The 13177-nt window shown below is 38.4% G+C and overlaps 1 protein-coding gene across 1 annotated transcript in view; it reads right to left on the bottom strand.

Moving 5' to 3' along the window:
* The window catches only part of LOC124607417 (A-kinase anchor protein 1, mitochondrial), a 273098-nt gene extending 262206 nt beyond the window's left edge, over nt 1–10892 (bottom strand). The window contains exon 1 of the mRNA XM_047139743.1: nt 10622–10892. The gene's annotated coding sequence lies outside the window, so the exon portion shown is untranslated. The remainder of the gene's footprint in view (nt 1–10621) is intronic.
* Between the last annotated feature and the right edge of the window lie 2285 nt (nt 10893–13177).

Here is a 13177-nt window from a genome sequence, read left to right as displayed (position 1 = left end):
TACACAATTACTCTGCAATTCGGAATGAAGTGCTGGGAGGGAGTTAATCAAATCACCTTCAAACTGTGTCTTTACCGTTGCACACTCTGACAGTCCACGAGAAAAATGAACACTTAAATCTTTCTGTACGAGCCCTGATTACTCTTATTTTATTCAATGACTATTCCTCCCTATGTAGGTAGATGCCAACAAAATATTTTTTTAGTCAGAGGGGAAAGTGGGAGATCGAAATTTTGGGAAAAGATCCTGCTACAATGAAAAACGCTTGTTTTAATGACTGTCACCCCAATTTGCATATCATATCCATGACCCTCTCCCCCTATTTCACAGTAATACAACATGAGCTGCCCTTCTTTGAACTTTCTTGATGCCCAGTGTCAGTCATATCTAATGTTGATCCCACACCACACAGCAATACTCCTTAAGAGGACAGATAGAGTAGGCAGTCTCTTTAGTGCTGTGTCAATAAACTGTAGTCTTTGGTTCTTCCCCCAACAACATTATCTATGCGATCTTTCAGTTCCGTTATTCATGATTGTAATTCTTACGTATTTAGTTGAATTCAAACCTTTAGTTTTGCATGATTTACTGTGCAACAAAAACTTAGCAGATTCCTTTTAATACTCATTCAGATGACTTCACACTGTTCATTATTTTTTGCAGCATATAGATATCTTGTGTAAATCATTTTGCAATTGTTTTTTATTGTCTAATGATTTTATGAGGTAATAAAAATGGCATAATCTACAAAATAATCTATGAGGGATACTCAGATTGTCTCCTAAATCATACACAGATTAAGAACAGCAGAGAATACATAACACTTCCTTGGGGGACACTACATAACACTTCTATTTTGCCCAATGACTTTCTGTCAACTACTACCTTTCTGACATCATGAATGGATGAAAAGATAAAGACTGAGGGCATTCTTTGCAGTATTTAAAGAAATACTTTAATTTCGCAGTGACGACCACGTAGAATGGAAGTAGACAGCATTAGAAAAGATCCAAAGCAAGACATATTTATGGTTAAGGCCTTACATATTACATAGGTCTAGGAAAGTCTGGAGGAAGCCATTAACCAGTACTGGCCTGACAAGCTTACGTGGATCAGTTGCAAATGCTGCAACAAAAGAAAATTAGATTTGTAAAGAATAGTATTTGCACGATATGGTAAGCTTTCTGCCCAAATCTCAGATTTGAAAGAAATGCAACTAAGCACTTGAGGTATTTCTTCTAAATCTGATATATTTTGTATTTACAAGTGGAAATAATTTCAATGCATCAAGGTACAATATTTTAATTCTTTGAGTGTCTCAAAAACCACATTTTCAACACAGTGACATGTGTGTCAGCTGGCGTCCACAGCAGAACCAGTCATCTGATGCCAAGTGACCACCAGGGGTCACAGCAGAGCATCATGCCTCTCTCCATGTGCCTGGCCTCATGGTGAAGCCTCTGTCACTATTAATTATCAAGTACAATGGATAATGATCAGCATCACAGTTTGTACTACAATATACATGTCATCTCTGTACTCTTACTTAGGTTTGCAATATACCACACAGTGGTAACTGCTACAGTTGAATAAACAAGTGAATCTTATAAGCTTTTCTCTGTAGCAGTATATGTGGCAATGCATCTAAGCAGAACTCATTCCATTGTCACATAACTCTACAATAGCTCACTGCAAGTTCTTATTTAAAAAGTTGTAAACACTTTGCAGTACCCTTCTTATAGATATGCAAATGTGTATTGCAAACAAGACCTGAACTTCTAGGACCAGCAAACTAATAGCAATTACAGCTGTGGGGCACTCCATGCAGAATGAGTAAGAACACTTGTATTCAAAAACATGTGAGCCACTTTGGTATCAATATGAATAATGCACTGAAAAATAACAAAGAAGTTGGAAAAGAAAACATGTTTTGGAGCACAGGTAAATATGTTTCTTGCTGAGAAATGTTTCTGTGGTGTGATACAGACATACTAGGTCCTTGTTTGTTGTTGAGTACTTTTAAATCTGTTAACATATGTAGGCCTATTATACATGCCGAGAGTGTGTGTCTGCATAGGAATGTTTCACCTGTTGGTTTCTTGTTTCACTGTTCAAATACAGTGTGACTCACCTCTTCAGAGAAGGGAATCAGTTGCAAGAACAGTTGAGACAGATATGGTGCTGGCAAGTGTTAGTTACATTTAACTTGAAAAATGTAAACATACAAAGTTTAATTTTCTGATACATCACTGATTATATTTTTTGTGTATGATGTAAGCTTCTTGTAGACTAGGTAGATGTGATTTTCTTTCGAAATCATATACCAAGCAAGGTGGTTAGGAAGTTTCACTACACTGGACTTGCACTTGGGAGGGGTGTGGTTCGTAACCCCTTTTGGCCATACTGACTTGGATTTTTCATGGTTTCCCAAAGTAGGTAAGAAGAACACTGGGGTGGTTACACTGATAAAGCTGTGGCCGAGTTCCTGCCTTATTGTCACCCAATCATATCCTATTTTGTAAGTTTTATGTGAATATAATAGAGGGAAACATTCCATGTGGGATATATATAAACAAAGATGCTGTAACTTACCAAACGAGAATAATTCATATACTACAAATAAAAATACAGAGTGTCCCTCTCGAACCTCCCTGATTTCAAAGACCCACGGAAAGAAACCACAGTAGATGCGACAATGAAAAATGCACCACATTGTAGATCATCTCAAAGAATTTATTTATTTATCATCAACACACCTTTACATGTGAACCATTTGTAGCACGAAGAATATCTCGTCTAGATTCAATTTATTGTAAAGTTTTTTGTAACATTTCCTCTGTTACTGTTGCAATTACATTAGTGATACAATGTCGCAACGTAGGAATATCGTCCATTTTGGTCGCATACACGCGGGCTTCACGAGTCCCCACATGAAATCAAGCGTCGTAATGTCAGGTGAAAATGGTGGCCAGGCAATGGGTCCTCCCCATCCGGTCCAATGACTGGGAAATTACCCATCCAGGAACTTGCAAACAGCCATTGACCATCGTGGCGGAGCTGCACCTTGTTGAAAAATGATGTAGGCTTGCAAGTCTTGTATCTGAGGGTACACAGATAGCTCCAACATGCCCAGATACACTGACCCATTCACTGTTTGTTTCGCAAAGAAGAACGGTCCAACAATCCTGTCGTGCATTAGCCTGCACCAGACATTTAGTTTAGGGCTATCACAAACACGTTCAATGACAATGTACAGATTTTGCGAATCCCAAATCTAAACATTATGCCTATCAACCCTTCCTGATAGATGAAAGGTTGCCTCATCTGAGAATAAACATCTTTTCAGGAAGCTGGCATTCATATCAACACATTGCAGCATATCCGCAGCAAATTATTGTCAGCGTCAGATGTTGCAGAATTTGCACTTTGTAAGCACACATATGAAGACGCTGGTGAACTACACGATGCAGTGTTGATTGAGGTACATCAAGTCGCCTAGACGCTTGACGAACTGACTTACGTGGGCTTCTGAGAAACGTTTGTCTGACGTCCTCCACTGTCTTTTCTGAAATTCTGTAATGTGCACTGCCAGAATGTTTCAGAACATGTTCTGTTGCCAGAAACTTCCTATACCATTCCTTAATTGTTTTCACATCAGATGGATCACATTCATACACACGATGACAATTTCTTTGTACAGTAATCGGCGATTTATTTCTGCAAACCACACTACTGCTTGCGCACGCTGCTGTGGAGTTGCCATTTTCACATCATGCGACCATGTTGCACTCTGCCAACGATACTTGGCACTTCTGACATGGGAATATAAATGCTTTGAGATGCTCTACAATGTGGTGCATTTTTCACTGTTGTATCTACAGTGATTTTTCTCTCCTGGGTCCTTGAAATCAACGAGGTTTGAATGGAATGCCCTGTATATAGGCCTATCTTTCCTTTACAGAGCAATATTTGACAAACAAATTTCCTGCTCAACATTTTACTAATATTTTTTACTCATTGCTTTGAGTTGTTTAGATTAATCATCTCATGGCACTAAGATATAAGAAATGAGTTTTTACTGTCATTTGAAACAGAGAGGATGGTGTAGCAGACTGGGAGGTGTGGCACATAGACAGGTGAAGAACATGTTCTACTGACTTGACAGAGCTACTTAAACAAGTCAGAATGCTAGGCTGAAATGTTACATAACTGAACCAAAGCTTTTGGTATTAACTAATTTCAGTTTACTCGAGTTGGGTAAATAAAGGGGTATTAATGTTATAAAAGAAGCTCATTAGACTAACCTTTCTCATTCCACACCTACTGAGTTGTTTCAACAAATGTGTGTTACAACAAAGTAAAAATTAATGAAACGTGCCATAATTTCACATTTCAATTTGGAGGCTTACCACTTGAGAAGTTCCAGAGCAGCAGAACTATCACAATTTCTACATAAAATGTCTACTTCTGTGGAATGAATAAAGTAAGAAGTTCTACCGTCTCTCAATGGAGAATAAAATCTCAGTACGAGGGATTCAGCTGCACAAGGATGGGGTAAGGGAAGATGAGAGGGCATGTCACAAACTATTTACTTAACTAAACAGAAAAATGTCTCATCACCACTAATTGAGCAACATATCACAAGATTTATAAAATGAAAGTTGATAATAGTGAGGGGATAGAATATGAGACAATTTCTGTCAAGACAGTATTTACACTAGAAGCAATTTCGTGTGCAAAAGTTCATGAACATATGTCCTGTTACATCTAGTCTACAAACAACCACCTGGACATCTAATCAAGCAACAAACAATACATTGGGAAGCACAAGTCTATTTGATTATAAGTTTTATTTTGTACTTCACTTTTCTGAACAACATTGTTTTCCATTAATTATATTACATTACCTACAGTTCTGCCGTGTTTTGTATAGATGTCTTTATTTACACTGCTGCTCTTACTTACTTGCTATATGTTTTAATCACAGAATCAGTGTAGATGGTGCTATTATACACAACTGCTTGTGTGTGGCATACTATAAAATTACACTAAATTGTAATATTAATGATCAACTTTTGATGTGTGTGATGAAGTACAGTATATTTGCTACTAACAGAAATCAAACTATTTTTTTGTTCTTTTTATTATCTGCACTTAACATTGTTAGCCAACTCTTTCATATCATCAGCTTCCCATGTCCCTCACCTAAGATTGAAAGATAATCACAGACAACATAAACAACCTCCACTGAAACTTGCAACTACAATGGTGGCCATAGTAAATAGTACATTTTTCAGTTGGTCACATTGCTAAGATGGAGATGTGATCATACCATCTACCACATCTTATCAGACCCATATAATATGCCATTCAGTTCAGTATGGAATATAAGCCAGAGCAGGTGCTTAGCGTTACAGCTGTACTGCGTGCAGTGAGCCCTGTAAGAGACCGCCATTTTCATGTTCCATATAGGAGGAAACAACAAGGTGTGAGATAGGTTCTGTAACCAATGTGAAGCATAAGGGATCTCAAATGACAGTTTGAATGCCGGAAAATATCAGGCTAGTTTGTGCAGCCCTGCACCAAAGCCCATAGCAATCCGCCCATCACAATTTCAGAACGTTACAAATTCCTCAAAGAAGCTGCAAGTGGCTCAACAGTTACAGCCGGGAGATAAAGTGAGTACGTGCAATTTCTGCACCTCGGCTAACACTCAGGCACAAACCCCAACTCAGCCCTGGATTATCATCGTCTAGTGTGCTATCCAAGTCCAATGGAACTGTTAGGCCAGATTTTTTTTAAGTCAAAAATAGCTGGCTGGCGAGTGTCAATTCCAAGTGGTATGCTGCTATTATTAAATAATTTCTTCATTGCACAGTTGCAGGGACATCACTGTCTTAATACAATAGGGTTTCAGCAAGATATGACTACAGCCCATAGAGCCCGTAGTTCAATGACTACACTGAGGTGCCACTTCCCACATTGATTACTCTCACAATTCGGTGATCCTACAGCTAGCATGATCACCTGATCTTTCAGATTCTGATTTTTTTGGTCATCTCAAGAACAATTAGTTTTTCATCCCCCCCCCCCCCCCCCCCCCCCGATGGAAACTCGACAACTCTGACGAGTTGAAAGCTGCAATCTAGAAAGAGAGAGAGCAGTTGTTCCTCAAGAAATGACTGAGAACCTAATGAGAAGCTTTAACCATGCATCACCAAACCATTTGTGCATTGTAATTTTTAAGTATAAACTTGTTTTTGGCTTTTCTCTAATGGCAGTGTGGGTTACTGTGTCATATTGGACACCCCACCTCTAACACCCTGCGCCCAAAATCTTGGTTGCAGTGACGAACTGGAGCAGAGCCCGAGGACTAGGTTAGGCAGAAAGGTGATCATTTGGTTGATAGATGGCAAAGCAAACAAATGTCAAAGCCAAATAAAGATTATGGTAACAGACTGACCTGTAGCGTAGCCTAGTGTTTATAATCATGACACATTTAAATGCACGTTGCTATATTTAATGCACATTTCATTACAAAAATTGAAACTGCGCGGTAAATTCAGAAGACGTTCATTACATAATGGCCAAGTCTCCGATGAGTATTTTGATGAATATTATATACAAGGGGTGATCAGGAACTAGAGTTAGAAGGCCGATATTCCTGGAGATTCATCTGTTATGGAGGAATTAGTAGTGTGCAGTAATTCTGATACATGCTCTGGCAACTTTGCAGAGTTTCAGCCAACACCTACAGTGCTACTTGCAAGGATGCACAAATGACGACTCATTTGGAAATATGGTCTTGCAAAGAAATCCGCTCAGTTATTCGATTTCTATGAGCTAAACATATAACTGCAGCGGAAACTGTCAAGCAGCTGGTAGGGGTTTACAGAGATACTAAGTTCTCATCAGCATTTTGCAGAAGGGTGTCTAAGTCTGTGCCTGATACAGAAAATGTCATCAAGGAGGCTCACAGTGGCTGACCCAGCACATCAACTGGTTTGAACACACCTCGCATGGAGGAGCTGATTCAGGACAACTGGAGGATCTCATTACAGCACATGGCGGTAGAATTGGGAATGTCATTTGGAAATATTCATCACACTGTTCACGATAGTCTGCAATATTTGGAGTTTGTTCCTGATGGGTTCCACAAAATCTGTCCAACCAACACAAGGAGAAGCATATGAGGGGGCCAAGTCTGCAACTTTTGCAATTGTTCACCACAAAAGGGAGTAGTTTTCCTCATGACATCACAGGTGATGAAACATGATCCACCAGTACAACCCCAGCAGTAAGTGGTCATCAATGGAGTGCAAACACCCCACCTCTCCAAAGACAAGGGAGTTTAAGGTGACACCATCTGCTGGAAAGTTTGTGACGACAATGTTTTGGGACAGTGCAGGTGTCATACTGATGGAGTTTTTGGAAGGAAGGAAGGCAGACAGACAGTAACCACAGACCAATACTGCGAGACCTCGACACAACTGTGTGAAGCAATCGGGAGGAAATGGCCAGGACTTCTCACTGAGGGCATGATCTTTCTTCACAATGACATGTGACCTCATATGGCCAAGAAGACCACTACGCTGTTGAAGCAGTTTCACGATACATCATGTACCATCCTCCTTACAGTCCAGACCTTGCTCAAAGCAACTTTCCCATTTTTTCCTCACTTGAAGGACCACCTAGGAGGCTGATGATTAGCTTCAGATGAGGTGGTGAAACACTTTGTGACAACATGACAGAACAAGCACGGACAGGATATTTACCAGGAGGCTATATTCAAACTCATCCCATGAAGTGACATGCCTAACCTATATGGACAATAAGGTGAGAAATAACCTAATGTATGTATTATAAGTTGGCTGTCTCGGTTGAATGAAATAAAAGGTACATGTTTCACTACAGGCTTTGAAACCTTAGTTTCTGTTCACCCCTTCTACATATATCCCACATAAATTATGAAAATTGCAAGTCAGGCCCCATTATAACTTTTACTGCAAAGTGTATAGAACAGTTATAGATAAGTTATATTGGTATAAATATAGGCTACATCTCACAACAGCCATATGAAAACATACTAATTTCCATGGGCCACCATGTATTTTCTGCATTATATCAGTCAAGCCATGTGACTTTCTATGATTGCCACTGTTACATTCAAGTTCTATATCCACTGACATTGCCTTTAAAGAGTGACATTCCATTGATACCACTGATATGTTTATGACTGGGTTCAACCTGTGTAAGATCATTATATGTTGTTCCAGAATGTTAATTCCGCCTCATATTTTGACTTGATAATAACAGATATTATGGCACTAGACAGTGTTTCAAGATATACCAAAACTTGCTTTGTGGAGTGAATTCTAACCAATTAGCAGTTTTGAGTTCATTATACTGAAAAATGTCATTAGCTGTAATACAGATCCCTGACCACAAATCATCTTTATTAACAGAACTGAAACAAGTATCAAAACTATGATTAACCTACACCAGAAATATTAACCACTACAATGGTACCCTCATAATAATTTGTAATAGTCCTAAACTGTGTGGCTGTAAATCAGTAAACTATGTGTCAAAGCCATAATTGACACACTTGTGTACAGTCTAATTGCTCTAAAGCTTTTGTCTTTCTGAGTACACAATACATCCAAAAATACTTTGCATGGTGAATATCCAGGTGTAGAAGAACTGTTTGGATTACATACTCATGCGACAGACTACCGACCACGCGGACTGTTGCTTAAACTGCAGGAAACCAAGCACATACCATTTGCAAGAACTCTGCATACAGGTGGATTATCAGGAAGAAGATAGATTGAGGGATGAAGGTGAAACTTTACCTGTGTCTAACAATCCAAACTTTTATTTTATACTGATCATAAGTTTTAATCGATAACTCGGAACTCTGAGGTGAAGGTGTTAAGGGCTAACAAGAACACAAACACTCTGCTGTAGCAGTGTCTATAAGTTTATTTATATGTTATGTCTGGTATGTTAGAAAAGAATGTTTCTTCACAGTAATAATTTTTTTTTCCATTATCAGTATGTTTTAAGTTTATGCTTTGGCACACACTGCTGAGCTATCTCAACCAAAACATTTGTCAAGCTAAGATCAAATTTACAACTCTGGCATACTTATTCCCCAGCAAAATAGGTCTATGGTGTCAAAGATCTTGTGGTATATTTGTTGGTTTACCTTCGTATATTTTGGTTTACCCCAGACAGGTTCTTGATTAAATTTTACTACAGTGATTAAGAACCTAGCAGCATACCAGAAAATTATCTATCTATTACATACACCAGCCATTCTTTACAAGTAATTCTGCAACTACACACAAATCTAATTAGGCCCTACACAGGAATAACCGACTCAACCAATTCCTGAGCTGCTCATGTAGGTCCTCTGTGTTACTGATTATTAAAAATACAACATTAAGAAAATTATTTTCCATTTTTTCACCTAAATCAATATGTTGCAGCTCTGTATAAAATACTGCAATATTATTTGCTCCACACATCTCCCTGTTTATAACTAATTCTGATATCCTCTGAAATGTCAACAGATGTTGAGAGTCTTAAGTCATCACCGATCCGATTTTGTTCAATATCTGCAGTTTCCCACACACAATGACATTACATGCCATAATGTCACTGGAAAATCAAAGTTCTATTACTGACAACTTGCGACCCACTACTCCCTACGATACTACATTGCGCAACTAACAAGGTTTTCCTGAACATAAATATCACACACTTTATGGGGTAGGATAGAGTGTGTGTGTGTGTGTGTGTGTGTGTTCCGAGGCCACATTCTCTCGCGCAAGTAATATGTGAAATAGTGCTTTCATGTTTTTATTATTTTTATGACAACGGTAGCAAAATACACATTTGACAACAAATGAAAGTAGATTTAACTGCTGCAAAGATCTGCAACGGAAATATAAATGCCAGAAATAAAAGCTAATGGAACAAAAAGAAAACTGTCTTGTTTTTTTTTTTTTTTGGATACTCTTTAAAGGGTTCGCGCTCTGTTCTTTCTAAGTTAGCTACGTACTAATGTTACAAAATTCTGTGTTGCATGCCTAATACATTCGAGCAAGACCACATTCATTTCGACGCGTACAGCATATTTATTCTTCTCTTGGTTATCGAATTTTTTTAAGGTAAGGTTATCACCCACCACACCACGTCGCAAGCAGAAACTGCCATATGCGACAGTAAACAAGCACTACTCTCCCAAATCATTTACTCATATTCTGTATCACTTTAACACTCTACAATGAAATTACGTATTTATTAATCGCGAAAAATCATAATGGAATGACATCGGAACAGATAAACGTCAATGTTGACGAAAGCTTTGGCATGTGACGTAGCAAAGCAACAGACGCCACATCAGGTAAGACAACCCATTAAAGCTCTACAGGCCGACAAATACGTTCACCAGACTAACAATACTAAGAGCCACACAAGTATACTTAAATGACATTAACACAGCGAACTTCCTGGGAAAACGTTTTCTAATTATTTCGACTTTAATGCAACAGATGACGCTTAAACATGAACTAATGTAACAAAACAAAATCGTCGTAGGGAATCTTATTACCTTGCTCAATAGTTCAGCTTGCACTTAACAATTTCTTATGACAGTCATCAATTTCGATCCAATATTCAAGGCAGATATGTGTACGTCCAGAGCAAACGGCGTATTTGGTATCCTATCCCACGTGCTACCACTCTGTTTTCCAGTACAGTCAATATGGCGTTCACCGGCACAGAATAAAAACGTAAATATACCCAAGGAGAATCTGAGAATACTACTTGGGTTATGAACACCACTTTCGAACTTTCATAAGGAGGTGATATTGTCAGACTGCACAGCTACTAATGCCTCCTTCTGCCTTTAAATATCAACGTTATTTTCACACATTTTTTGAAACTAAACAAACGATAAAGCTCTCAGGGCACTTCAGCTGAAGCTAGATAAAGCCCGCAAACTAACCAAAACGGCTGTTATTTCAAGGACCATTTCGTCCGCTGATGCAGTGTGACGCTTCGCAAAAGGTCTTTGATTGCAAACATTTGACGAAAGAGAATTATTAGCTCGCTACACTGCATATTTATGGCGTAACAGACAACAGTTGACGAGTTGCTACTGACGACACCAATACATCCAAACTACCACACGACACAGTACACACATTTTATGTGAAACAGCATTTTTCTTAGTCTGTACTACAAAACCTCGTCCCTGTAAGTCCTAGATATAAAGGCATTTGAAAATAAACCACAAATACATGAATCTCACGATTCTCTTCAAATGTTGAAATGCAATGACATCTACAACACAGCTGTAGACTGACGTCATTACTAACACGCCTAGGCCCACGTAATACGAGTAAGAGGCGCACCTACTATGAATAAATATATATTGGTAGTATGCATACAGTTACGAGATGTGGCTTATGTTTTCATTCTTTCTTAACTCTATGAAATATGTATCGTAACAAAAAATTACCTGTGCATTGCCATAAAATTTGTGGTAGTTTCAACGCTGATGATTGATTGTAAGTACAGGAACTCAGTAACAACACAATGAAAGAATAAATTAGCCCTCTATGTTGAACTCTTATTATTTTACAAGGCAATTGTATTGAAGTCCAGATATCTATTACTAAAACTACAATTTTCTACACGTCTTTTGGAAGACTGCGGATCTCTACAAACAAACTACGGTGATCCCATATATGTCGTCAGGCAGTCTTCCAGCTCCGTAAGACTTTCCGTAAGGGTCAATAGATTAATTATACCCGTAAATATTATTATTATTATTAATTTTTTCATTTTTTGTACAGTGATATAGTCATTTTCCAAAGAGAGGTAATAGCACATCAGTAATGCAAGCATCCTCTCCCAACAAACGTGTTGGTGGGGTATGTCAGTGCGAGAGCACATTGGGCAACAATTCATTGCTGGGTATTGCACACTTTAGAACGATAAATGTTTCTGCAGCCCTCTGAAGGTAATTGAATACCGCCTCTTGTTCCAAATGTTTTATTGTCTGCAAAGTAACCGTATTACTGATCATATCAAGTGCTTCAAACAGCTTAAAAATAGATAATCGCAGTCAGAATCAGGACTCGCACGATCTCCACCTTTAGGCAAACGGCTAAATACCACTATGTTGGAGTAGATATGATCACACTGTTCTGTTGACTAGTAAAGGAACTCTATAATGTCTGCGAATACTCGTGTTAGGCGGACCATGGGAGCATAAGTTTTTGTGTAGCCTAAGAGGCGTGATTTCCTGCAGCCATATCACAGAAGATCGTAAGTTATTTGTACGTAGTAGAATTCTAATCTTGACTTGGTTGATATTATATTTGCTTTCTCATGGTGTGTGTCAATGGGAAAATTTAGATGTAACAGCAACGAATTTTCAAGATGCTTCATCCACATTTTGCCAAAAGTGATCCAATACAGTATGTCGTCTCCAACGAGCTCAACACCAACGGAATGTCAAGAACAATATTTCATTTCATTGTACCTTATTGGTCTTCATCATTTTTTGTAGAAGGTAGCAGTTGACAAAATTTTCAATGTAGCTTGTTAAATTTCAGCCGAATGCTATCGAGCACATCATCTCTACACTTTTTTATTTTTTTATACAAACAATTTTTGAAGCTGGGGACAAACTCACAACTCTTTATTTTAGCATGTGTCATCTTAGGACAGAATTATGGAAGGTTGGGTGTCGATGTTCCGATGACAAGATCGGACTGGAGAAGGATACGGAAAGAAATAGGCCGTGCTGCTATATGTATATTGTCTAGATGTAAGCAAAGTGACGTGACCGGTATTACAAGTACAAAAAGTATTGGAAGTAGATAACTGTATGAAATGTATTTTACGGAACCAGTAAAAATCACAATCACGTAAAACCGTAAGCTGCCTCACTCTAGAATAAGAGTCCAACCGCCGTACTCGGCATGATAGAATGAAGAGAAGCACCAGTCATCTTTCATGCTGTGCGTTGTATGTATATCAACGAAGATAATCCATTTTTGAAAATATAAATGGACGGATAAAAAATGAAAATTAGTTGAGGCAATCCACTGCACTTGCCAATAGGCACTGTTGAGGCATGTGGTTGAAGTAATCT

Source organism: Schistocerca americana, chromosome 3, assembly GCF_021461395.2.
Source record: "Schistocerca americana isolate TAMUIC-IGC-003095 chromosome 3, iqSchAmer2.1, whole genome shotgun sequence".
Classification (NCBI taxonomy): domain Eukaryota; kingdom Metazoa; phylum Arthropoda; class Insecta; order Orthoptera; family Acrididae; genus Schistocerca; species Schistocerca americana.
Note: the sequence above shows the minus strand (reverse complement) of the source record. Positions and strands in the feature narration are given on the sequence as shown.